We start from the raw sequence: 25,734 nt of genomic DNA, 5'->3' as shown, positions 1-25,734 counted from the left end.
GCTGAGAATGACGAAGTCCGTGGGGGCAGAGTAGTCAAGCTAAAGAAAACAATGTGGATGAGCAGCTGTGGGAATGGAAGAGTGTACTGCACAAGTGTGTGCCAGGAACTGCTAAGTGTCACTCAGCATCCAACTGAGCTTCCATAGTATATATTTTGGGATTCAACAGCCCACATGGTTGTATGATTTTCTCCAACATTTCCCTGAAGTTAAAGGATAAATATCTGCTTATATGGAAGTCAGCTCCTTCCCCAAAAAGAAGCACCAAGAGAAGCAAATGTGGCTGTCTAATCTAAATGTAATTCTTGTGGAATATTAAATACACATTCATTGATTTACTTGTTCCACAAAAGGTTACTGAGCATCTTCTATGTTCTAGGAGCAAAACTAGAGCCTGCAGTCGAATTGAAACAAGACATCAATAAAATTAGCTCACAAATAAATGGAAAATGGCAATAGTGAACCCACTGGGAAGGCAAGGAGGAAGGAGCTATAACAGCATATAATAGTGATATATTTTTCCCATGGTAGGATGGAAGCCAAGATTACACAAAGATCTGAAGACTGAGTAGGAGTCCCTTAGAGGAAAAGGATGCGGGAACTGTACCCTGGGCAGAGAAAACAACATATGCACAACCCTGGAGGCAAGGGGGAGCACAGTGAGTACCAGGGACTGGAAACCAAACCTGAACGCTGGCAAGAGCAAGGACAGAGTGAGACAATAAAAATAAACAGAGTGGGCCTTGAGGTCCATGTGCAGTATTTTCCCTATACCCTTAGAGCAAAGGAAACCACTGAATTTGTCGGCAGGAGAGTCTAGTGATGGGATTTGCATTTCCCAAAGACCATCTTGGGTGTGAAGGTGGATGTCTGGAGGTTCTGCAGGAGCCTCTAGGAGATGATAGGGCTGAGACTGGTGAGAGAGAGGGCAGTGGCGATGGAGGCAGAGAAGTGAATGGATTCAAGAGATCATTGGAGGTTAACACTGTTAGTGTGTGTGTGTGTGTGTGTGTGTACACACCTTCTTTATCCATTCATCTGTCAAAGGACATTTAGGTCATTTCCATATGTTGGCTCTTGTGAATAATGCTGCAATGAATCATGGGAGTGCAGATATCTTTTTGAGATACTGATTTTCTTTTTTTTTTTTTTTAAAGATTTTTTAAATTTATTTGACACAGAGAGACACAGCCAGAGAGGGAACACAAGCAGGGGGAGTGGGAGAGGGAGAAGCAGGCTTCCCGCAGAGCAAGGAGCCCAATGTGGGACTCGATCCCAGGACTCTGGGATCATGACCTGAGCCCAAGGCAGACGCCTAACGACTGAGCCACCCGGGAGCCCTGATTTTATTTTCTTTAGAAATACACCCAAGAATGGGAATCATATGGTAGCTGTCTTTTTAGTTTTTCGAGGAAACTCCATAGTGGTTTCCATTGTGGCTGCACCAATTTACATTTCCACCAACAATGCACAATGGTTCCCTTTTCATTACATCCTAACCAACTTTTGTTATCTCTTGTCTTTTGATAATAGCTATCCTAACAGGTGTGAGCTGATATCTCAGTGTAGCTTTTATTTGAAATTCCCTGATGATTAGTGATGTTGAGCATGTTTTACATGTACCCATTGGCCACTTTTATGTCTTCTTTGGAAAAATGTCTATTCAGGTCCTTTACTTATTTTGTAATTGTATTATTTGCTTCTTTGCTATTGAGATTTATGAGTTGTTTATACATTTTGGACATGAACCTTTTATCAGATATATGGTTTGTAAGTATTTTCTCCCATTCTATAGGTTGTCTTTTCAATTAATTGATTGTTTCCTTTGATGCACAGAAGCTTTTTACTTTGATGTAGACCCACTTATTTTAGCCTTTGTTGCTTGTGCTTTTGGTGTCTGATTTAAAAAAATCATTGCTAAAACCAATGTCAAGGAGCTTACCACCTATGCTTTCTTCTAGGAGTTTTTTGTGAGTGGTATAAGATAGAAGTCCATCTTTTCCCCACTGTGTATTCTTGGTGCCCTTGTCAAAGATTAATTGACTGTATATGCATGGGTTTATTCTGGGCTCTTTATTCTGTTCCACTGGTTTATGTGCCTGTTTTTATGCCAGGACCATACTGTTTTTTTAATACTGTAGCTTTGTAATACAGTTTGAAATCAGGAAATGTGATGCTACTAGTTTTGTTCTTTCTCAAGATTGCTTTGGCTATTCAGGATCTTTTGTGGTTACATATAAATTTTAGGATAGTTTTTTCTATTTCTGGGGAAAATATTATTGAAATTTTGGTAAGGGTTGCATTATATATCACCTTGGGTAGTATGGCTACTTTAGCAATATTATTTCTTCCAATCTAAGAACATGAGATTTCTTTCTATTTACTTGTGTCTTCTTCAATTTATTTCATCAATGTCTGATAGTTTTCACGTCTTTAACACCCTTGATTAAATGTATTTCTAAATATTTTATTGTTTTTGATGCTACTATAGATGGGATTGCTTTTTTAATTTCTCTTTCAGATAGTTTGTTTTTAGTGTATAGAAACAACAGATTTGTGTATGTTGATTTTGTATCCTGCAACTTTACTGAATTTATTTATTAGTTGTAGCAGTGAAGCCTTTAGGGTTTTCCATATATAAGATCATGTCATCTGCAAACAGTTGGTTACTTCTTCCTTTCCAATTTGGATGCCTTTCATTTTTTTTTTTCTTGCCTAATTGCTCTGGCTAGGCCTTCCAGTACTATGCTGAGTAGAGGTGGAGAGAATTTCTTAAGACTTGTTCTGTGGCCTAACATATCTAATCTGGAGAAGGGTCCATGTACACTTGAGAAGAATATGTATTCTGGGGCTTGTTGGATGGAATATTCTGTATATGTCTGTTAGGTGCATTTGGTCTAAAGTGTAGTTCAAGTCCATTGTTTCCTTATTGATTTTCTGTCTGGATAATCTATCCATTGTTGAAAGTAGGGTATTGATGTCCCCTACTATCATTGCACTGCTGTCTATTTCTGCCTTCAGATTTGTTAGTAATTGTTGAATATGCTTAGGTGCTCCAATATTGGGTACATACATATTTAAATTGTTATATCCTCTTGACGAATTGACCCCTTTATCATTATATAATGACCTTCTTTGTCTCTTGTTAGAGCTTTTGACTTAAAGTCCATTTGTCTGATATAAGTATAGCTACTCCTTCTCTCTTTTGGTTTCCATTTGCATGGAATACCTTTCCTTATCCCTTCATTTTCAGCCTATAAGTGTCCCTAAAGCTTAAGTAAGTCTCTTGCAGGCAGAATATAGTTGAGTTTTTAAATCCATTCGGCCACTTCTGTCTTTTAGTTGGAGAAGGTAAGCCATTTACATTTAGAGTAATTATTGATAGATAAAGACTTACTATTGCCATTTGATTGTTTTATAGTTCTTTTGTTTCTTTCTCCCCCCTTACTGTCTTTCTTTATGAATTGATTATTTTTGTAGTGTTAGCCTTGATTCTTTGTCTTTATTTTCTGTATTTATTATAGATTTTGCTTTGTGATTACCATGAGACTTTCATAATACATCTTATAGTTTAAACAGTCTATATTAAGCTGATAACAATTTACTTCAATTGTATAACAAAGTTCTACACATTTATGTACCAGAGATGAAGATAGAGAGAGATGATGAGTTGATGGGGGGATAGGCCCCCCAACCCTACCTTTTGTGGGCTAGTCTAGAGTTTGTATTTTTCTTAGTCATTGCACTCATCTTATGTTGTTACCCAGAAACACAAACACAAATGAAAATCGCAATGTAGAAACCTGGAAGAACAGTTTTAAAAACAACTACTTTTATTTGCTTTACCTTAAAAGCCCAGGGGATTTATATAGTGTGTCATGCAGAGAGCTTTCCAAAAAAACACTTTAGATACTTGTCTATCTCTTTAAAACTTCTCAATTTAAGCAGCTACAAAATTTTTCCTTTCTCCCAGTCCCTTTACTGTTTATGTGCTTCCTTTTTAGCTCTGCCCCCTCTACTTTGCCACTCTGCTTGGGACCCTACCTCCTATACTCAGCCCTAGCTGTGGAATCTAGTCTACTTTACCGAGGATCTTCCCTTATAGGGAATAGCCTTCTGGAATTCTGGTGAAAAACTCTTCCACTTTGTGAAACACATAACTATTAGTTCAGAATCTAATTTAACTGCTAGACCAGAAGCTCCATGTGAACTAGCATTTTGTTTATCCATTATTTCATATCCATCATCTAACATAGTATAGAGAACTTAATTAAGCCCAATTAATATTTGTTGAATGAATGAATGCTTAGAGTTTTCTAGTGTGCAGTGGAAGGGGAAGGATTATGTGGAAGAATTATGGCCAGGATAGAAAAGGAAAAAGATAGGGCCAAAGAAAAGGGGAAGGCAAGGGTCCAAGAGTATAGTACTAGAAAATATAACCAGCATCCTTTAGTCAAGCTGAAGAACCTCTATTTTCTGACCCATCCCTTTCTCATCTTCCTGGAGATCCACTCATCAACTGAGCCGTGAACATGACAAGACCAAGAAGCCTTTCAGGTTCTGAAACACAAGTAGCTGCTCCCTCCAATCTCTCACTAACTGCTTTTGCTGTTGTCTGTCAACATCTTCCTGTGGAAAAAGATATTTGCAGATGTTAGAGAACATCCTGATAGAGACTTTCCATCTGAAATCATAAGAATTAAAAGGGCTTTGTATCTCTCTTTTTTTTTTTCCCCAGATAAATGTCTGTTTTATTAAGTAACTGATCCGTGTAATTGCTGAGGTCACTATATACAGACAAAAGAAAGGGAGTTTTATTTTTTGGCCTCTTCCCCTTGGACAGAATCTTGATAATTTCCTCCTCCTTGCCCTGAAGCTGCTCTTCATAGCACTTGCATTCTTCCTTGGTCTTAGATCTGCAGGCCTCAGCTTAGTGAGCCAGAAACTTCTTCTGAGCCTTGTCTACCTTCAGCTTATGGATATGTTCCAGGAGAATCTGCTTGCTTTTGAATACGTTACCCTTTACTTTCAAGAACAGGCTGTGACTTATTTCACTCAACATAATACCCTCCAGTTCCATCCATGAGAGACGATGGACTCTGAAAAACAAACAGGGTTCTAGAGGGGAGGGGGGTGGGAGGATGGGTTAGCCTGGTGGTGGGTATTGAGGAGGGCACATTCTGCATGGAGCACTGGGTGTTGTGCACAAACAATGAATCATGGAACACTTCATCTAAAACTAATGTTGTAATGTATGGGGATTAACATAAGAATAAAAAAAAAAAAAGAACAGGCTGTGATACACAGCAGTCAATTTTCTTAGATTCTTGGTATCTTCTGAGCAGCTGGTGCAAAATTCTCATCCTTTTCATCCAGGTTACCTTCTCAGGCATTCAAGACTTGGCACTACCCTTTCTCTTACCAATGCCCATATGCCTGCCTTCTGGTGGGCCAAAGTGTTTTTCTGGCACCAAGCCTGGCAATGGACAGTTACAAGCTTCCAGATATCAGTCCATCTTTGTTCAGTTTCCAGATCTGCTGACAGGAGACAGGAGTTGGCATTGGCGATTTCATTGCTCTCATTGGGGTTCAACCAGGCCTTTGTTTTGCCATAGTGGAGGACACTGGAGGCAAGCCTTTTCTGAAATCTGAGCATGCAGTGGCAAAAGGAAAGCAAAAGGGCTTTGTGTTTCAAGAGAGCCCTTAGCCAGAAAGAGGGCAGATGTCCAAGGCATTTGTGTGTCAAGAACAAATACTCATGGCTTTGTCCTTTATTGAGGTCTTTTGAATCTATGTGCATGGAGAAGAGATTCTGACTTTTTCTTGTTAGAAAACATATATAAGAATAATTGGTGATATTCAGTGTCATCTAACTGTTAGAAAGAAAAAAATTGGGAAATATTCTATGTAGGGAATTCTGTTTTCTGGAAGGCAGGGTTTAGTTTTAGTTTTTGTTTTTAGCTATTGCAAGAAAAGAAGATACAATTTTTTGTGCTTTGACATTTAGTTTGACAAATACAATCATCTGAATTTAGTTTTTGGTCAATTCAACTTAATTTGTATCTTAAAAGTCCTAAAATTGGCTTAGAAAAAGTCACCACTCCCAGTATATCCTCAAATAATAAACACAAACATATGGGGAAGAAAAGATAGCCACCAATAAATTTTTAAAAAATCACACCCCTTCTTTATCACCAGTACCAGTAAGAAATAGAACAAAATGACCTAATAAGGGACACAATATTATGGAGTTGTACCCAGTTTGGGTGGTGGGAAGGGGTAGTTTCCTTACATTCCCAGCTGTCTACATTCCAGAATTAATTAGTAATAATAGAGGTATTCTCCTGAATCTAAAATATATCTTTTAACCAATTTTTCTATGTGAGAAACATGTCTTTCTCCTTCTTTCATAACCAGAGCACATAGTCTTAATGCTCAAGCAGTGCCAATTATTATGTTCAAAATAAACCTCATTTAATTTAAAAAACACTTCTACCTAAATGGGATTAATATGAGGTGATATAAGAGGAAAAAAGGGGGAAAAACTATGGAATATAGGAGGAAATCTTCTATAGCATGTCAGTTTAACACGTACAGAAATAATGGGTTATGTTTGAACCTCTGAAGGAATTTGGTGGTTAAACATCTATAGAATATACCAAACAGATTAGTCCATGTGATCACTGACACCAATTCTTCCCAGATATCTTAATACCCCATGCAAGCTCTCAGAGATTCAAGTATATTCTCTAAATATTAACAGCCCCAAATTTTAGTGGAAGGAAGCACCTGGCTGACTGTGTGGGGAAAATATTAATTTAGGGTATATTACATTTTGTCATTTCCTACTCCCCCCCTCATACATGAGTTTGTATTAGGATCAGCCTGTTGTAACATGAAACACTTGGCTATAATGTATAATAGTGAAAATACTAAATGTTTCCCAAGTAAAGTTCACATAGCATGATTGTTATTACAAGACCTAAGCAAATCACTTCGTTAAGTAATATGCCCATGGAATAAATAACTATTAGAAAAACATATCTAGATTTATTAACTGAGCTAATGGAGTAATAAATCATGGTGACTTAGTAATCTAAATTTATTTTTTTAAAAAACATTGTAGTGGGCTAAATGGTGGCCACAAAATAGATATGTCTATGTCCCAAACCCTAGAAGCTATGATATTACCTTATTTGGAAAAAAGGTCTTTTCAAATGTAAATAAGGATCTTGAGAAGATAATTTTGTATTATGCAGGTGGGTCCTAAATTCAATGACAAGTGTCTTTATAAGAGACATAAAGAGAAGAAATCAAACACATAGAAGAAAAGGCAATATGAAGACAGAAGCAGTGATGTAGCCACAGCCCAAGAATGCAGATGGCCACCAGAATCTGGAAGAGACAAAGAACAATTCTCTCCTGGACCTGCAGAGAAAGCAGAGCCCTGCCAGATTTTGAACTTATGGCCTACAGAACTGTAAGAGAATAAATTTCTGCTGTTTTAAACCACCCAGCTTGTGGTGATTTGTTATGGCAGCCCTAGAAAACTAATACAGCCATCTAGATTACTCTAGATGTATTTTAAACTTGTTTGGAGAGTGAATTCCAGCTATAGAGAAAACTCCTGGACACGTCCTTAGGATTGATGGCTTCTTATAATACAGGTTCCACCCAGAACTAACTGTGTGACCTTGAAAAAGACTCTTAGCCTCCTGTTAATCAATTTCTTTATGTGCAATTGGACTAGATGATCTTAAAGCTGCCTTCCAAATCTAAATTCTACACTTCTTGTAATAACTGACAGTAGAACACTGAATAAGGAGAAGCACAGCTAGCATTTTGTAAACAGAGTCTCACACATACATACCAGATCTCAAATACACATACACACCCTCCCCCACACCCCCAACACAACCCCCACCCCACACACACACATTCTTATTAAAAAAACTTTTGGGTTTGTGTTATGAGAGAGGGAAGAAGAAACATGATTAGCTATAATTGCTATCATTTATATGCCAAATGTTGTTTCATGTAATCCTTATGATAAACTTGCTGCTGTAGCAGTCTGGGTCCAATCAGGAGACAGAAACAGCACAGTGGTTTAAACAGGGGAAGTTGATATAAAGGATAATTAAACTAAGATAAAAGAATAACTGTAAGATCAGAAGAAACCCTGTATAGTATCCCAAGACTGAGGGAGAGTATCCAAGGAAGGACAAACTTGAAGGAAGATCAGACCTTGTTGGAGTAGGTGTGGTTTAGTCACAGGACAGCAGAGAAATTTGCTGACTTGGCCAGGCTGGAGCAGGTCTGGAGCTGCTGGGCAAACAGCAGAACACCTTCCAGAGTACGGGCAGAGAGCAGGCTCTTAGCAACTGGCCACGGGATGCAATGGGAGTCTAGGTGCTGGCCAAGGAAGAGGCCTTCTGAGTATGAGGGATGCAGGAAACCTGCAGAAGGAACACTACCTGTTATGTGATGCTCTGTCCATGGTGGTTGCATGCAGCCTGCATAGAGCTCCGGGTTCCATGTGGAGAGGTCTGCAGAAAGGATATCATCACCCAGAGCTGCAAAATCACAAAAGGATGGCATTCTGGGCCTGTCACTGAGACAGGCTCCAGCAGATGGCATCACATCCACACTGCTGATCTCCCCAGCCCACACCAGAAATCCCAAGAAACCTCTTCTTCCTCAATGTCCTTCTAACACCCTCTATCAAGAAAACTTAACATTGTGCCCAATTTAATGCTTAAAGGAATCTCTTTATCACAGAGCATGTATTAAAGGATGCATATGGAACTGAGAAACATTAACTTGATAACTGACACACTTGCAGAGAAACTATTATCTATAATCACACATGGGGACACCAATGCTCAGAGAAGTGAATACAGCCACTAAATTGCAGAGCTAGAAATTATATCCAGAGCCATAAATGGGTGATAATTCCTGAAACTAGGCTCTAACCACACCCCAAGATGAAAGTGTGATGAAAATTGCCCACTTAAAGTATTTTATACTTAATTGTACTTCTTATGATCATATGGTAAAACTTCATCTGATGAGACTTTATCTGCACTCATTTTGTTAAGAAAAAGAAATGACAAGATCACTCACCCCTATGCTTTCTACCCTTCCCTTTACCCTCCACCTGGGATAAATGTCTCCTTCCTTTGTTAAATGCCCTCCTCTTCTTAGCAAAGACACCCTAGATTTCTTCAAAGCAAACATCACACTCTAATGTAATTATCTGTTATCTGTGTGTACCTCACCTTAAGGCTCCAACCTTCCCAGTTGTGGAGACTAAGTCTTAATCATTCATGTAGACCTGTGCCCTGGCCCATAAGAGATGTTTAATGTAAGAGAATTGAATTGCATGAAAGAGAACAGATCCATATCAGGGATTTATTCAACAAGTCATTTCTAGTATATAACTCAGGGTCAAAGACTGCTTATCAAGTGGTTAAAGGACACACACCAGTTAGTCCCATGGGACCCTTCATGGCATGACATATAAGATCTACCATGTACAAAGGATCAGAAATGAGTACCTCTCTACTCCATTTTCTTCAGAGACTAAAGTTCTAATTCCCATGTGTCTGCCCAAATGACTTATACCCCGACCTTCCAAAGATCACATTCTTCCTGGATCTGGAACATTTCTCCATTTACTGCCAATCTCCTTTTACTTGCAAATCACCTATTGCATTCTGTTGGATTCCTAGTTGTCAAATCCCCACTAGCTAGGACCTTTTCTACTGGCTCTCCTGGGACCTTCCCTTGAATATACACTGGGCTTTATTCAAGAATATGTTTGTGTTCAGTTTTCTAGATGCTAAATATCTTTTATCCAATCAGTGCATTGACAGTTGAGCTCCTGTTAAACTATATTGGCTACATCTACAGTAGGACAAAGTGGTTATTAATATTCAACACCATGACCTGAAAATACTGCCAGAATCATAGATACATGAGAAATACTAAATTACACTGAATTTTCTTCTTTTCTTAAAATATTCATTTATTTATTTATTTGAGCAAAAGAGAGAGAGCATGTGCATGGGGTTGGAAGGGGCAGAGGAAGAGGGAGAGAAAGAATCTCAGGCAGACTCCACACTGAGCATAGAGCCTGACACAGGGCTCAATCTCATGATCCTGAGATGATGACCTGAGCTGAAATCAAGAGTCAGAGGCTTAACCGACTGAGCCATCCAGGTGCCCCTGAATTTTCTTTATTTACCAGGTAAATAAATAAAATATTAGAAAGACTTTCAACACAAGGCATAGAACAAGACATATCAAATTAATGTTAATTTAAACAAGAATCCAACTAATCATAAGATCTATTATACCCAAACATTTTATTGTCAGTTGTCAGTTAGAACACCACTCAAAACAAAATGTGTACATGTTTGCATGTATATAAACATATATATCACCACTGTTTTGGTTCCAAATGTAGTTAATAGTTTTGTTTGTTTGTTTGTTTTTGGCTCATTCCTCTTTGCAAAAATTTGATTTGTAGTTCAACAGAATTTTGGAGTATCAATTTTTGCAATGCAGAGACATAATAGGACCTAGAAGAGATCCACATTTCTGCTCACAGGGCTTATAAAACATCTAAATGATTCCAGATACACTTTTGAGCACAATGAAGTCTCTCATAATTTACTGTACACTCCATAAGTTTTCAGATTTTTATATTATAGTTTGGCAGATCTAAAATCTGAATAACTGGATTTTTGCTTCCAACCAAGACAGGTAACCAGGACGAGATTTATTCTCCATCCTTAGACAACTAAAAGACCAGTCTAAATATATGGGACAGCTTTTAGACTGAACAACAAATATTTGAACAACAAATAGGACAAAAAAGTGATCTCTGAGAGATGGGAAAGGAACAAGGTGAGCCATGGGATTTCCCCAGTTTACTGCCATCAGAGTGTATCCAGGCCACAGTGCAGTGAGTCTGAGGGCCTCCTGAGACTAGGAGACAGAGGTAAGAAATTGAGAAGACACAGTGGATAGAATTTGCAGGGAAAAATACTGGATAGGAAAAAGTGCACAAAGAGAGAAGACCTGCAGAGAGGGAAAGGAGGAGGAGGGAAAGGGTGAAAGGGGAGGGAGAGGGGGAGGGTGGGAGGAAGAGAGAGAAAGAGAGAGATAGAGAGGAGAGAAAGAGATATCTGAAGATTTACTGAGGGTTTTCCTTGACTTTTCAGCTAGGTGCTGATGGGCACCCGTGTATGAAGAGACCACCTGAAGCAGAAAGAGAGCCACAGAAAGGAGCAGGGAGAACAATCTCGAGTTCACACAAAGCTGAAAATAGTTCATAATCTCACCAGCTAGAATAGAAAAAAAAACTCATAATGCAAAAGGCATTACATAGAGTATTTAGAAAAGTATTTCCTTAGCAGTGAGGAATATTCAGACCTACATTTAAAGGCGACTCTGATCTCACTTAACTAAGCTTAAAAGGAACATCATAAAAGATCAAACTTTTTTTAAGTAATTTAACTGCAACCTGAAGTAAAGCTCAAGAATATTTAAAAGAAAACAAAATAGTGGTACTCAACGACATAAAATTCATGTCTGGAATTCAATCAAAAATTAAAGATATGCAAATAAGTGGGGAAATAGGACCCATTCTGAAGGAAAAAAAAATTAATCAATAGAAACAGCCTCTGAAATGTCATAGATGAAAGAATTCATAGAAAAAGAACATTAAAACAGTTATTATAACTATATTCCATATGGTCAAAATCTGAATAACTTAATTACTCTTGGCAATAATACTGCTCATAGAGTTTTAAGGTTTAGCTATATATATATATATATATATATATATATATATATATATATATATATACCAAAAGCATGCTTATTTTGTTGTTCTTGTTACAGAAAATTTCAGAGACTGTAGTAACTAAAGAGAAGGAGTATATATGTCATTTTCCTTTTTAAACAAGAATATGTTTTTCTGAATTGGGTTGACTAGAAAGTTAGTAAACTATTTCTGTCTGCTGCAGTCAAAATTGTTGCTTGGACTAATTTGTCTACTTCTTTTATTGATTTATGGAACTACCAATGTCAAAGCATATTTGAATCTTTGAGAAAAATTAAAAGCATGAATCATCCAAAAAGACCATCAGTGTAGTGAGATTTCATTAAGTGCTAAGGTATAAGTGGAAGAAGAAAACAGAAAGTCAGATGTCAGATCATACTGTCATACTAAGCAGATAGGAAACATGTTCGAAGTTATGGTATGTGTTCATAAAAATGATGGCATATCTTGAATTATAGCCAGTTCACATAAGACCTAAGGTAAGTATGATACATGTTTCAGGAGCAAATTACATCCATTCCAGATATAGTGGGTATTATTCACTTCCTTTCTTGGTTTACAAAATAATCTCTCAGCTGGCCAAATTACCTAAACCTCTTAAAATGCCCACAAATAGGGCCCAGTCTAGTTCCTAAAGCTAAGCCAGAAAGATCTCGAGGGAAAAATGAGTGCTGTTGGGGTGAGGGCAGTCTATGCTGTTCAACTTTTTACATATCCAAAACATGTGTCAGTAGTAAAGCCAAAAATGCAGGGACAGATAAGAAATGGTGATACTTTCTATTGTTGACTTGTCCTCACATTCATCCCCTTCTTCCCACTGATTTCATGAGCTCATCCCAAATCACTGAGAACTATAATGAGCTCTGTCACCTTAAGGCAAGTCAGAATTTGTCTTTCTTATAATTAAGACCCTGAAATATGTGTCCTGATTCTCTTGTGGAAGTAGCTTAGACTCAGTAGCCAATCTTTCTCCATACCAATCCTGACTCCATTATTCATTGGTTGTGTGACCTTAGGAACTAAGCCTCAGCTTCCTCATCTCTACAATTGAGATGAAAATAGTAGTACCCACTTCACAGGTTTTTGATTAAGAATTAAATGAGATAATTGATGCAGGACATTTAGCATTATAAGGACTTTATATGTGATAGCTGTTTTTACCAATTCAAACATATTTACCTATATTTTATAACAGGAACACTCTCCCTACCAATAGGACTACTTCTTATTATAGGTTGCTCTTCAACAACAACAACACATACATATATCCCTCATTCTCATCTCTGCTTTTTCTCATACTTTTCCTTTTCTAAAATGTCTCCTGTGTCACCACTTGATTAATCTACCCATTCTTTAAGAGTCATCACAAGTCCCACCTGAATCAATAAATCTTAACAGCTCTAAATCCTTGTTATAATTCTTTTTCAAAATTCATGATTTTATTCTCTAGTAAAACAACTTTTACACGTTGATTTTTTTAGATTTTATTTATTTGAGAGAGAGGGAGAGAAAGTAAGAGCGAGTGGGGCGGGGAGGAGCAGAGTGAGAGGGAGAAGCAGACTCCCCACTGAGCAGGGAGCCAGATGCAGGGCTCCATCCCAGGACCCCAGGATCATGACCTGAGCCAAAGGTAGCTGCTTAACCTACTGAGCCATACAGACACCCCACATGTTGATTTTTAATAAAAAATATATTTGATATTTTTCCATGCATTGTATCTTGTCTCAGACTATGTTTTTTTATAGATAATTATTTGTCCCATATAGTAGGTATCACACTGCAAGATTCAGGGAACCGTTACTGACTTATTAATTAAAGTGCTGCAAAGGGGGATGGATTAGCCCAGTGATGGGTATTAAGGAGGGCACGTATTGCATGGAGCATTGGGTGTTATACGCAAACAATGAATCATGGAACACTACATCAAAAACTAATGATGTATTGTATGGTGAATAACATAATAAAATAAAATTAATAAAAAAATAAATAAAAATAAAATAAAGTGGTACAAAATTCAAACGATGTAAAATATTCAATGAATTCATATGGCAAGAGATTGACTTCAAAATGTTGATGAGATCAAGGTATTAACTTGTCCTAAGTGACATATCAAGAAAGAAAAAGAAATGAAAATATAAGGCACACAGAGGCCAATGTAAGAGGGGGGTGGCATGGAGGCCCTGCAAGGGTGAAGGCACTCTGCAAAGCACTTTCTCAACCAGGTCCAGGCATGTCCGTCCTTGTATGGCAAAAACTTCAATGGGTGCCTTCCTCTCTAAAGCCTAGTGGTGGAACAGCTGTTTGACACATTCAGAAGGAAGGATGACAGCTCTACACAGAAACATGATGTGAACGGAAGAGACCTGTCGTTATGCAAACAGTCAGGCACTCTGAACAGACACTAAAAACAGTTCTCATCTCAAAAAACCCAATGCTTGTTTCACAGTATAAGTTAGATGCTGGCTTGCTGAATGAAACCTTCAAGCCAGACAATGATCATTTTGGACCATTAACTTGTATTCGCAGTTGGATCATCTCCCGTCCTGAGGCTCCCAAGACTTTGAACAATTTTTCAGTGATCCTTCAGAAAGGCACCCTCTCCAGGGAAATGTAGTATTTATATACAGTGCATTGGATCTCTAGGAAACATCAGAATTATCAGTGAAGAATATATTAAATGGCTCAAGGGCGACTGTGAAGCATTCTTCTATGGTTTGACAGTAAAACTCCTAGAAATGGTTCCTGTCTCTATAAGGAGGGATTCCCTTAGAGTCAATGATAACACACAAAACCTACATATTCATGCAGGGCACATCCCCAAGTTCTTAAAAAGGAAGAAACCTGGAGATGCCTTCTGTATTATGGGAATAACAATGATTGACCTTTACCCAGGAGACTCCTGGAATTTTGTCACTGGACAGGCCTCTTTGACAGGTGGTATGGGGATATTCAGTTTTGCCAGGTATGGCAGTGATTGTTTATGCTATGAAGACAAAGTAAACAAGCTGTAGAAAGTATCTTCAAGTGACTATTCAGTTTTTGATAACTATTATACTCCTGAAGTGACTAGTGTTCTGCTATTTCACTCCTCTAAGACTTTAACCCATGAGATTGGCACATATTTGGACTTCAACACTGCCAGGGGCTTGCATGACTAATGCAAGACTCCAGACACTTGGAAGAAGCTGACTGGCACCCCTCAACCTTTGCCCTATCTGTTTATACAAGTTGCAGTGTACAAAGTGCTGGTGAAGTAGATTGATGATGAATTTGCTGACACCCCTGGAGTCAGTACAAACTACAGTCATGAGGATAATGTGAATTTACCAAAACCTGTGGAAACCTTTAAGGAGTGGAAGGAGTGGATAATAAAATGCCTTGCTGTTGTCCAAAAATAAGGACCTTCATATAGGAGTAATTAAAATAAATACTTGCACATTAAAAAAAGAAAAAAAATGAAAATATAGTATATTCAGTTTTTCTCTTCTACTTCAAAAGTTTGCAAATGAAGTGTAGTAAATTTCTCATAGTATTTTGGTTTTTGTCATTCAGCTTTCATCCTAATACTCTCTATTTACCCAGAGATGCATGTTTAAGCAGTCCCTTCATTGCCTGGCTCTAGAAGTACATGTAAAAACTATAATTAGTAAGCAGTCATCTACCAAGAAAAAAAAAAGCCTCTGAATTGAGAGATGAGGTGAAGAAAAAATTATCCTTTGAAATTTAACAAAAAGTCAACAGATGATGAATAATATCAACATGGCAGTGGTAACTTACAATGGGAGAGGTTTTATATTTTTTTGTCAAGAAACAAAGGAAACTCTTCCTCCCCACATCAAGTCAAGAAGACCACAGTGTTTCTTTAATACAACACAACATACATAATTTGAAAAAGCTGTTGCCAAGTCAATGATTTTGTAATAGAGATAAGGTCATGTTAAAATAAGTCCATTATCTTGCACACTTCTAAAACTAGGAAGCCATGAAGCAATAAATTATGAAATTTTATTCAGTTGTCTTCAGAAAAAGTTGCTTTTTCCCACACTCATGGAACAATATATGTCATTGAGGTAGAGATGTTTGCAGATCGAAGAAAGAGTGGGTACTCCACTAATCTAGGGTGTTTGAAATGTCCCCCAAGAATGTCTATGATCTTTGTTCGGTTATGATGCTGACCAGTCAGCATTCTGATCTCTAATCTGATTTCCTAAATGGATTTTCCCAACACAGTGGGGACTGGAAGCACTTTGACCATGTGGTAGGATGGCTAAATCTTACTATGTGTAAGATTTAGAGTTCTGTGTGTATTCATAATATGACATCTGGTTGAAAATCAGCTTCTTATGAATCTAGTTATTATGTATCAACCCTGAGATTCAGTTCAGCTGTCAGAGATGTAATAAAATTGTGTCTTGAACTTCAGAGCTTGAGTACAGTTCCAGAACCTAGAATGACCCAACAGGATATGGTCAACCTGCAGGACCCAGCCTCCACCCTGGCAACCACTGTCCTTTACTTGCTTATTAGCTCTTTAAAGACAACACTGCCCTATCTAAAGAGATCACTGGTAAAAACTGTTAGCAAAAGAGGGTAATGTTCCCAAAATTGCAGAGCTGCAGCTTTCTTACTAAGCTCCAGCAGTGCTGAACATATGACTTACTTTGTACCCTGAACCACAGTGCTGTTTCTCTCCCTCTGCCAGGAACACCTTTTCCCTCCTAATGGCTTGATTGACTTACACTCACCAACTCCAGCAGGTTTTCGTTGACCTACTTTCCAAACCCTTGCCTCTACATATACACATACACCTGGGTTAGAAACTTTTATCTGGCACTTCTTAGAGATATTCTTGCTACTGCATCTGCACACTGTTTTAAAATGATCCACATATTGGTCTGCTAACTACAATGCTCCTTAAGTGAAACTCAGGCTTTTTTCATCTTTAAATTCCTAGAACCTTACATTGTGCTTAATATCCAGGAAGCCCTCAATACATTTTTCATGAAAAAATGCTTTGTTAATGTATTGTAGTAGGAGACAAGAAACTTTTCTATGCAAGTCCTTTTACAGGTATTTGAACTACATTTCCCAATAGAGCTCAACCTTCATAACATTTGCATAAAATGACAATTCCGAACATGGAGTGATTCTTGGGTCAGCAAACGGTTATATTTCCCAGTAAATATATTTTAAAATGCATATTTTATATGATATTTATATAGTACTTTCTGGATACCAGGAACTATTCTAAGTGCTTTATAAATATTAACTTGAATTATCTTCATATCAAACCTATAAAAGAGGTGCTACCACTACTCCCACTTACCAATGGGGAAATAGAGACAAAGAAAAGTTATGTAACTTGGCCAAGATTGCTCAGCCAGTAAAGGGAAGAACCAGGATTTGAATCCAGGCAACATGACCCAGAGCCCAAAGCCTTCTCTGCAGGCCTAATAGATTTGCCAGTATGTCTTCATCCACAAAATGAGTGGGCATGCTTAAATGTAGTATCCTTGATGTGTAAGTCATTTCCTCCCTTTTCTCTTTGTCTAACCTTCTTAAACAGATGTCTTCTAAACCTCACACTTTAGACAAGTATTTTATTGAATTACTTTCCTCTAAGGAGCCTAGTCTATTTTACGAAAAAGGAAAAATGAAAAACAAAAACAAAAACAGGAGCTCAGTAATCTTCACAAAATCCATTGAGGAATATACATTTAAGAAAAGGAAATATTTTTTAAATGGATATTTAGCTAGATTCTTACCCCCTTAGGATAAGGCTGAATAATGATTTCATTCTGCCCTGAGATAGAAAAAAAAAAAAAAAGCTCTTGTAAGTCTTGGAAAGGAAGCAAAAGGATATAAGGGCTCTCTGTGAAAATCTTCTATTTCCATTTTTTTGAAGTTCAAATCCTACGATGATTAGCTGCAGCTGACCTTGACTCTCCCACTGCTTAGGGAGGGATATGCTATCATAGAGATCAGAAATCAAATGAATTAGGCTCTCTTTTCAGCTCAACATTTTAAACTGCAGCTGGAAGGAACCATCTTTAGGCTAGTCATCCCCAAAAACCTTTGCACAGAGGCATCTTTGCCAGAAGGAATGGAACTTCTTAGCCAGCACTGCGATCGAGTTATAAAGGAGAAAAGCAGAGAAAAGAAAGCTGCCAGGGCTAATTGAAAACTGTGTAATGAAATGAATGTTATCAATGTTATCAACAATGAAATAGAAAACAAAAAGTCAACAGAGAATAATCAATAAAACCTAAAGCTGGATCTTTGAGAAAAATCAGTAAAATTAATAAACCTCTAGCCAGAACGATGAGGGGAAAAAAAGACAGTAGACACAATTATCAATATCAGGATCAATAAAGGGTTAGTAACAATAGACTCTATAGATATTAAAATGATGATGTGTGAACATTAATACATAAATAACATAAACAACTTTATGGCAATAAAATCTACAACTTAGATGAAATCGACAAATTCTTTGAATGATACTAACCATCAACAATCAACCAAGAAGTAAAAAATAACATGGATAATTACATATTTTTATTAAAGTAATTGAATTTATAGTTTAAAATCTTCCCACAATGAAAACTCCAGGCCCAAATGGCATACCAGTGAATATTACCAATTATTAAAAAGAAATAATATCAATTCTACACAAACTATTTCAGGAAAATTAAAGAAGAGAGAATACTTCCCAACTCATACTACATCCTGCTACCAAAACCAAACAATTGTAAAAAATATATATATACTAGCATCCTTCATAAACATAAATAAAAATTTTCTATCAAAATTTTAGCAAACTGAATCTGACAATATCTAAAAAGCATAATACATTATGACCAACTGGTTTATCCTAAAGACTGTAAAGTTGGACTAACATCTCAAAATCAATCAATATAATTCACCATATTAACAAACTAGAAAAAACAGAAAAGAAAAAGAAAACCACAATGATCATTTTAATAGATGCAGAAAAAGCATCTCACAAAATTTCACAGTCATTCCTGACAAAAACTCTCAGCAAAGTAGAGATAGAAGGGAACTCTCTTAATCTGATAAAGAACATCAATGAAAAGCCTATAGCTACCACAGTGAAAGACTAAGTACTTTCCTCCTTAGATTAAAAATAAGACAAGGACATCTGCTCTAACCACTTTTATTCAACATTTTACTGGAGGGTTTAGCCAGTGCAATAAGGAAATACAAAGAAATATAAGGCATCCACACTGGAAAGGAATAATTAACATTTCTTTATTCACAGGCATGATCATCTATGTAGAAAACCTGATGAAATCTCCAAAAAACTACTAAAAGTAGTAAGTGAGCTTATGCAAATTACAGGATTCAACAGGAATACATAAAAAAATATTACTTGCACCTTTTAGCACAATACTATCAGAAATTAATACTTAAAACTAATGCCATTAACAATAGTATCTAAAAATATGAAATTTTTAGGGATAAATTTGACAAAAAATGTGAAAGACTGGTACACTGAAAGCAATAAAACAATGATGAGAGAAATTAAAGACCTAAATAAATATAGAATATACTATGTTCATTAATCAGAAAACTCAATAATAAGAAGCCAATTGTCCCCAAATTAATTTATAGACAACACAATCCTGATCAAAAATCCCAGAAAACTTGTTAGAAATTGGCAAGTTGATATTAAAATTTGTACAGAAATGCAAATTTGACATAGAATAGCCAAAGCAAATTTGACAAAGAAGAACAATATAGGAGGACTTCCATTACCCAATTTCAAAACTTCCTATACAGCTACAGTAAAGCAGTGTGGGGTTAGCATAAAGACAGACAAATAGATCAATGAAACATGATAGATTGACCAGAAATTGATTCAAACATTTACAGACAACTGATTTTTAACAAAGGTGCAGGAGCAATTGAGTAGAGATAGCACAGATTTTTTTGCAACAAATAGTGCTAGAACAATTGGATTTCCATATGTAAAAGAAAAACAAAAACAAAAACAAAAAATAAAACCAGGAAAAAAACACTTAAATCTTACTGGATATTAAATGCAAAAATTAACTCAAAATAGATCACAGACTTAGATGTAAACCCTAAAACTATAAGATGTCTAAGAGAAAAAAACACAAGAAATCAGTGATACTCAAGGTTAGGTAAGGATTGAATAAAGACAACAAAAGCATAATTCCCCAAACTGAAAGTAATAAATTGGACTTCATCAAAATAAAAAACTTCTGCTCAATGGCCTTGTTAAGAAAATTAAATCCAGAATATATAAATAAGTTATTCAGTTTAATAGTAAAAACATAAACAGCCCAATTAAAAAATGGGCAAAAGATCTGAATAAATATTTTATCAAAAAATATATATACGGCTAATAAGTACTGAAAAGATGTTCAATATCATTGGTCATTAGGGAAATGGAAATTAAAACCACAATGAGATATAACTACATGTCAACTAGAATTGCTATAATCAAAAAGACTGACAAGGCCAAGTGCTGGTAAGGGTGTGGAGAAACCAATACCCTCATGCATTGTTGGTGAGAATGTAAAATGTATAGCCACTTTGGAATATAGGGAAGTTTCTTAAAATATTAAACATAAACTCATCATACATTCCAGTAATTATATTGTTAGATATCTACTTACCTACAAGAAATGTCCACAAAAGATCTGCACATGAATGTTCACAGCACTGGTATTCATAACAGTCAAAAACTGCAAACAATGCAAATATCTAGCAAGTGATGAATGGACAAAAAAAATGTGCACATCCATACATGGGATATTATTCAACAATAAAAAGGAGTAAAATATGAATGTATGTTCTAACATAGGTGATTCTCTAGCCATACTCTCAAGACTAGAGCATATGACTCTATTCATCTGAAACTTCCAGGAAGAATCAATCTATAAAAACAGTAAGTAGTAAATCAGTGGTTCTCTTGGCCTGGGGTTTGGAATAAGGAGTAACTGCAAATAGATTTGAGGGATATTTTGGGTGGTAGAAAGTTCTAAAATTAGATTTGGTTTATGAATGTACAATTCTGTAAATTTGCTTCATTTAATTGTCATAAAGGGGGATTTTATTGTATATAAATTATAATAGGCCATAATAAATCTGTCTTTTTTAAAAAATTTTATTTATTTATGTGACAGAGAGAGAGACAGTGAGAGAGGGAACACAAGCAGGGGGAGTGGGAGAGGGAGAAGCAGGCCTCCCGCCGAGCAGGGAGCCCGATCTGGGGCTTGATCCCAGGACCCTGGGATCATGACCTGAGCCAAAGGCAGACCCTAAACCGACTGAGCCACCCAGGCGCCCCAATAAGTCTGTCCTAAAAGGACTATATGAATATCTATTTTTATTTTCCCTCCAGATTACCTTAAATAAACTAATAACAAAAGTAAATTTAATGAGTTTGTATTAATGATTTTTTTCAGTAGTAACAAGAAATTTTATCAAGAAAAAGCCAACTCAAGCCTTTTTTTAGTTTGCAGAAGTATATAAACTAATTGATTTTCTTTTTTAAAAAACAAAACTATAAGTAAGCAAAAAATTTGCAAGACAGATTACTCACCTTCAGCAATTTTACACCTCTATATATTTGTCAAAGTATCTAGAAAGCCATCCTATGATGTAGATAGATAAAATATTTTAGTTCATTTCAAAAGGTGAAGAAATTTAAGGCACATTGAGTTAAAGCATTTGTTAAGTCACAAGACCTCAGGCTTGGAAGAAAACTTTGCCTTTTTTTTAGGATGACTACTCACTGATGTTTAAATGCTGCTCTCCAATCCTCCCAAGAGCTCCTCAAATCTCTGCTGGAAGACCTTTCATAGCAAAGAACTTGCTATCTTCAAGAGGGGGGACGTTTCCATCTTTGCAGTGCTGATAACTAGAAAGACCAAACCTGGACTTTCTGTGGCTTCTATCCATAACATGAAGTTAGTTGGTGGAAAGAGATTTATACCAATCTCCAGATATCCTGGCTTCCACTACTTTACACATATATAGTGCATATTTTTAAAATGTGGATTGACACAATCCAAATCTCCATTAGACACAAGTTCCTTGAGAGGTGGGACAGAGTTCATCATATTTACCATTTTATCCATAGAATCTATCACTGTGCCTGGCAATTTAGGTACTCAGTCAATGATTTTGAACTAAACTTATAATTTTATAACACAAAACAGGCATATGTATATCGTCTGAACAATTTTCCCACATCTCTATCCCATAAACATTTATTTTATGCTGCTGTTTTGCAGAAATTAATATCCTTTCTTATTATATGTGACAAAGAAACAAAACATAGAAAAGTGTTAGCTATGTAAGTTAGGGACTAGGTGATAAAGTTAGTGATTTTATTGATATGACTAAAAATGACCCTGAAACATGCCACATTATGTACAATGAACTGTGATCTACAACCACTTGTATTATTAGAAAATAATATTGTGACAGCCTATATCACCTTATTTAGAATCCAAATTATTAGAAGGCTTAATGTGTGAGAGGTTTTATTTTGAACTGTACAGTGATAGCAATAGTCACAGGAATAATCAACATAACCTGAATCATTAGGGTAAGAATAATACCTGTCATTGTTACATATAGAAAAGCAACATGTTGCAGTGCAATAACACACACACACACACACACATTTTTATAAGTCAAAAGACCTGCAACAAATCTCGCTCCTATTAGCTGTGGTCAATTTATGCAACAACTTCACTTCGCTTACCTATAACAACAACAATTATAATTCCTGCCACATATGCATCAAAATATAGTTGTGAAGATCAAACAAGATAATGCGTATGAAAGCAATTGGGAAACTAAAGTGCTAAACAAAAGCGACAGAGAAACATGGTATTAAATTGCTGGAAATTTGCTTATCCATGTTTATTAAGTTTTATAAGATAATGTTTTGACAACCAAAATGTTTGATTCCCTGTGAAATAGCAAGTTTGTTCTATTTTTTCACATCATCAATTTTACAAATAGCTGTCATTATTCAATAGGACAAAAACCATGCCTTAAACAGTAGAACAAGTCTATACCAAGGCAGTGAACAGTAAAAAAGATTCTTTGCTGGTAATAAGCACTTAAATATATTCATTTGGAGAGTTGCACTCCAACATCCTTAAGTTATCATTTGGGAGAAAATTAATTCTAAGGCAGCTTTCAAAAATTATCTGTATCTTCATTGATTTTTTATTTACAATTTAGCATAATTCTTAATTGGTTTTTTGAATTTTGAACACTATTGGGAATCTGACAAAAGTGAGAAAAAATTGGTAAAAAGCATATATGCACACTTATTTGAAATTCTGCCTACAATATCAATAGATTCAGAGACCCTGCAGCCTAAGAATTGACCTATAATTCAGAGACTCCAGGTTAAGAACTTCTGTTTTAAATTGTTATGAAAATTCTTAATTATGCAATTACAGTCTATAGAATAAGTGAAGCTTCCCCCTTTTTTGGTTCCTTAAACAACACTTCCTTATATTTGCAAATGTGCAGCTTTTATTCTGACCATAATAGTGTATCCAGCAAACAAACAGTCATTATTCAATATGCGGTAGCATTTGTAAACAGTAATGAGGTGGAAAATTAATTAAATGTGGCTGAAAATTATAAATTATTTAATGTTACTTCAAAATTCTGTCAGTGAATAGAAGCTGCAGGATGGGGTGCGGATGGGGAAAGCCCTTTTACCTTTTGCAAAAGTATCTCTGGAATTCAAATTAGCAGTCACACAAATGTTCCAGGAACTCAAAGCTTTTTACTCCTCTCTTTGGAAATTAGCCATAGTGCTGGTTCCAAATAATCTGCACGATTCCTATTATTTTTGCAGTATGTCATAAATGAATCTGGTAAGTAAATGTATGAATGTATTGAAGGTCCCAGCACTCTCTGCCAGGCCCCCTCCAGGAATCTCTCTTACTATAGTGCTAATTAAAATCTTGCCTACAAACAAACAAATTCAGTGTGTACAGGGTTATTTTCCATGAAAGTAAAACCATAATTTTAACATAAAAAAGTGTCTCTCAACCATTTTAATGCAAGTACAATCACCAGCATAACTGAGACCTCTCCCTGGATTAATCAGGTAACTAAACCACATATACTTATTTTTGCTTTTGGTGACAAAAAAAAAAAAAAAAAGAAAAGAAAAGGAAAACCAGTTAACTTCTCTACCTGAATCAATCTCTTTCGTAGTTCTATTCAGCTAAAATAGTTGAGAGTTAACTACAATCAGATTTTTATTTTTCATTTGGAAAGAGCTTTTACACATGACCCACTAGGAAAATCCATTTTGAGCTTAAAATTGATATCTGCTTATGTTACAACAGATTGTGTAATCAGTGGATCTAAAATGCTCAGCAGCCTGCCTCTGCTTAGGAAGCAGGTCTTCATATCCTACAGGCAGTCTAGGGAATTAGTCCTCATTTCCATCCTTCCTCATCCTTAAAAAAAAAACAGATTTTTTTCCCCAGAAACTAAATTTGTTGGAAGATTTTTTTTTCTCAGACACCTATGGCCAAAACATACCCTGTTTTAACCTTAAAACATTGGCCAATAATAGCCATTTGTGAACTAGGAAGTGGGTTCTCTCCAGACACCAAATCTGACCTTCCCAGCCTCCAGAACTATCAGAAATAAATGTTTGTTGTTTAAACCACCTAGTCGATGGTATTTTTTTTTGCTGTTTGCTTGTTTTTTTTTTTTTTTTTAATTTTGATTATAAGCTTTGGTGATTATTTATTTATTTATTTATTTATTTATTTAATTTTAATTAACATATAATGTATTATTTGTTTCAGGGGTACAGATCTGTGATTCAACAGTCTTACACAATTCACAGTGCTCACCATAGCACATACCCTCCCCAATGTCCATCACCCAGCCACCCTGTCCCTCCTACCCTCCTCCACTCCAGGACCCACAGTTTGTTTCCTGAGATTAAGAATCTCTTATTGTTTGTCTCCCTCTCTGGTTTCGTCTTGTTTCATTTTCCCTTCCTTTCCCTATGATCCTCTGTCTTGTTTCTCAAATTCCTCATATCAGTGAGATCATATGATACTTTTCTTTCTCTGATTGACTTATTTCACTTAGCATAATGTGATGGTTGTGATGTCTGGTTCCATGTGGCCTGTGTTGGTTATAGCATCCAAGCTGCCAGGGAGGCTGACCTCCGGTGCCCAGGGTGTTGTGTAGGCATCCAGACCTAAGGCCCACCACCAGGGCACCAGAAGACCGAGAACTGGCACCTCCAGGCCACAGGTGGACATAGTGGGGCACCAATGGGCCTCCTAAGAAATGCCCCCTTCTTCTCTTGTCTCCTCAGGGCGGGGAATGACTACAGGGGAAGTGTCCACTGCTATGGATATTGACTCAAGGCCTGAAGCAGGCCCTCATGGCCAAGGTGACAGAAGAGATGGTTTCCTGCCAAGGATATTTCTGCCTCTGGGAAGTTGCCAGCAAGCTGAAAATTCCGTTACAAGCTGTAGTTCCTTGTCATAGGCACTAGAATGTCTGTGGTCAGAGCACCCATCAGTTGCAGAGGCCGTGCCTGGGCGGATAAAAGCCTCAGTCTAGGAACAAACAAGTGCTTAATGATCTTGGATGGCATCACTAAGGCATTCTGGGAAAACCTAAGGCACGGCCTCAAAACTTTTACATTGTGGCTAAACCAATGCCACTGGCCGTGATCATGACCTGGTTTTTTAGAGCTTTGCTTCTATTTCCAAATAAAGAACAAGCAGCTTCATTAAAAAAAAAAAAAAAAAAAAAAAAGTTCTATCCACATGGTTGCAAATGGCAAGATTTCATTTTTTGTTGGCTGCATAATA

The 25,734-nt window shown here is 36.6% G+C and overlaps 1 long non-coding RNA gene and 2 pseudogenes across 1 annotated transcript in view; 1 reads left to right on the top strand and 2 right to left on the bottom strand.

Moving 5' to 3' along the window:
- Nucleotides 1-4,331: 4,331 nt before the first annotated feature.
- Nucleotides 4,332-6,841, bottom strand: LOC118001255 (annotated as a pseudogene).
- A 7,292-nt stretch (nt 6,842-14,133) lies between these two features.
- Nucleotides 14,134-15,415, top strand: LOC118001253 (annotated as a pseudogene).
- Nucleotides 15,416-20,521: 5,106 nt separating this feature from the next.
- Nucleotides 20,522-25,734, bottom strand: part of LOC118001258 — a 49,381-nt gene continuing 44,168 nt past the window's right edge. The window contains exons 3-4 of the long non-coding RNA XR_004676662.1: nt 21,447-21,498; nt 20,522-20,541 (exon numbers count right to left, since the gene is read on the bottom strand). This is a non-coding gene — a long non-coding RNA (uncharacterized LOC118001258). The remainder of the gene's footprint in view (nt 20,542-21,446; nt 21,499-25,734) is intronic.

This window comes from Mirounga leonina, unplaced genomic scaffold (genome assembly GCF_011800145.1).
Source record: "Mirounga leonina isolate KUSES-001 unplaced genomic scaffold, KU_Mleo_1.0 Mir_53, whole genome shotgun sequence".
Classification (NCBI taxonomy): Eukaryota; Metazoa; Chordata; class Mammalia; order Carnivora; family Phocidae; genus Mirounga; species Mirounga leonina.
The sequence above is the reverse complement of the archived record's forward strand: the minus strand, read 5'-3'. Positions and strand labels throughout refer to the sequence as shown.